The following is a 3,087-nucleotide window of genomic DNA, read 5'->3' on the forward strand; positions in this document are numbered from 1 at the left end:
ATCAGAAATTTAAGTGGATGTGACTTAATTACTAAATATAGTTGGGTTTGATAGGACTCCCGCACAGGCATAAAGGGATGTTTTCCTTTAACCTACCAAAGACACATTTTCTGAACCATTTCGTTAGTGCCTGATTTCTTCAGACTTGGATAGGTAGTTTATATAAAAGTCAAAAATCCTAAAGAGAGTGAAAAACTGTGGGTTGCCAATTAGTCCTCTTTCTTTAGGATCTCACTCCTATATTTAACTGAGAGTAGTAAGTCATTTTTGTCCCACACTAACCCATGTCAGGCTCAAAAAAATTATTTTTTACATGCTTACTTAATGCCTTCTGCAGATATACTTTTAACTTGGTTTTATTATGTTTTGTCTCTAAAAGTGAACAACTGAGTGAACAACTTTGCATGATTTTCACTGAATTTGTCACCTGAAAATGTTGAACTAGGCTGATATATTTCCAAAGGCCACTCAAGTGAAAACAACATCTTAGAGAGTTCTGAATGGTTGCCTTTCAAAGGTAGCATAACTTTATCACTCATGTCACTCAAACTAAGCTACTCTAAGTTTTGAAGAGCTCATTCACAACTCAGAAATGGGTGAGATATTCTTTCTGTTTTTTTTTAAAATAAATTTTTATTAAGGTTTTACAAAAGAGAAAAATAAAAATTTACAGAATAAAAAAGAAAAACCACAAATAAAAGTAGACAATACAAAAATAAAACTCACAAAACACAAAAAACAACTAGTTAAGAAAAAAGAAATTAAAAGAATAAAACAACTCCATTTTTCTCAATATCCTCAAAGTCATATGCTTGTATCCTTGACCTCCTCACACCTCCCCCCTTTTGTGTTCCCATTTACATACTTAATTCAGCAAATTCTTACCCTTTTTCAAATTATCTTAACTTTGTGTCATAACATCTCATACCCCAATGTTTTCAACCCTCTGTCCATACTTTTTTTTTACATACTCTTATTGCTTTTGTCACTAATTACCACTTATTACCCATCCAAGCATAATTTTAACATTCATTAATTTTACAGTATTTCCAAAGATAGTCTTTAAATTTCTTCCAGTCTTCTTCCACCAACTCTTCTCCCAGGTCTCGGATTCTGCCAGTCATTTCCGCCAATTCCATATAGTCTATCAGCTTCATCTGCCACTCTTCCAGTGTGGGTAGCTCTTGTGTCTTCCAATACTTTGCGATGAGAATTCTTGCTGCTGTTGTTGCATACATAAAAAAAGTTCTGTCCTTCTTTGGCACCAATTGGCCGACCATGCCCAAGAGAAAAGCCTCTGGCTTCTTCAGGAAGGTATATTTAAATACTTTTTTCATTTCATTATATATCATCTCCCAGAAGGCCTTAATCTTTGGGCACGTCCACCAAAGGTGAAAGAATGTTCCTTCATTTTCTTTACACTTCCAACATTTATTATCAGGCAAATGATAGATTTTTGCAAGCTTGACTGGTGTCATGTACCACCTGTATATCATTTTCATAATATTCTCTCTTAAGGCATTACATGCCGTAAATTTCATACCTGTGGTCCACAACTGTTCCCAGTCAGCAAACATAATGTTATGACCAACGTCTTGTGCCCATTTAATCATAGCAGACTTAACTATTTCATCCTGCGTGTTCCATTTTAGCAGCAAGTTATACATTTTTGAAAGTGTTTTAGTTTTGGGTTCTAACAATTCAGTTTCCAGTTTTGATTTTTCCACCTGGAAACCTATTTTTTTGTCCAAATTATAGGCCTCTCTTATTTGAAAATAATGCAGCCAATCTCGCACCTTGTCTTTTAGTTTCTCAAAACTCTGCAATTTCAATTTATCTCCTTCTTGTTCCAATATTTCCCAATATTTCGGCCATTTGGCCTCCATATTGGACTTTTTCAGTGCCTTTGCTTCCATTGGTGACAACCACCTTGGGGTTTTATTCTCCAGTAAGTCTTTATATCTTAGCCAAACATTAAACAGTGCTTTCCTGACAATATGGTTTTTAAATGCTTTATGAGATTTAACCTTGTCGTACCACAAATATGCATGCCATCCAAAAACGTTGTTAAAGCCTTCTAGGTCCAAAATGTCTGTGTTCTCAAGAAGCAGCCATTCTTTCAGCCAGCAAAAAGCGGCCGATTCATAATAAAGTTTCAGGTCTGGCAGGGCAAATCCGCCTCTTTCTTTAGCATCAGTTAGTATTTTAAAATTTATTCTGGGCTTCTTGCCCTGCCAGACAAATCTATAAATATCTCTCTGCCACTTCTTGAAACAGTCCATTTTGTCCAAAATTTGCAAAGATTGAAACAAAAATAACATCTTTGGCAATACATTCATCTTAATAGCCGCAATTCTACCCAACAAGGAAAGCTTCAGGTTTGACCATATCTCTAGATCTTTCTTCACTTCCAACCAACATTTCTCATAATTGTCTTTAAATAAATTTAAGTTCTTAGCGGTCATGTTAACCCCCAAGTATTTAACTTTCTTTACTATTGTTAGGCCTGTCTCCTTCTGAAACCTTTCTTTCTCAATCGGTGTTAAATTTTTCTTAAGAACTTTAGTTTTTGACTTGTTCAACTTAAAACCAGCCACCTGCCCAAATTCTTGAATCAATTCCAAAACCCTTTTTGAACTAGATTCTGGCTCCTGTAATGTTAAAACTAGGTCATCTGCAAATGCTTTCAATTTGTATTGCTTGGCTCCGACCTGAATACCTTTAATCAGACGGTCCCTTCTAATCATGTTCAATAGTACCTCCAGGACTGAAATAAACAGCAATGGGGAAATTGGGCAGCCTTGTCGTGTACCTTTCTCTATCTTAAATCCCTCTGTCACCACATTGTTAACAATTAGTTTAGCCTTTTGTTCTGAGTAAATTGCACTTATACCATTCTCAAACCCTTGGCCCACCCCCATCCCCTGAAGATTTTTCTTCATAAAACACCAAGAAATGTTGTCGAAGGCTTTCTCCGCATCTATAAAAATTAAAACTGCTTTAGTATTTATGTTCACTTGCAGCTTCTCCAAAATGTTAATTATATTCCTCGTATTGTCCGACAAGTGTCTACCCGGGAGAAAGCCA

The sequence above is a fragment of the Podarcis filfolensis genome (assembly GCF_964270895.1).
Source record: "Podarcis filfolensis genome assembly, chromosome: 4".
NCBI lineage: Eukaryota > Metazoa > Chordata > Lepidosauria > Squamata > Lacertidae > Podarcis > Podarcis filfolensis.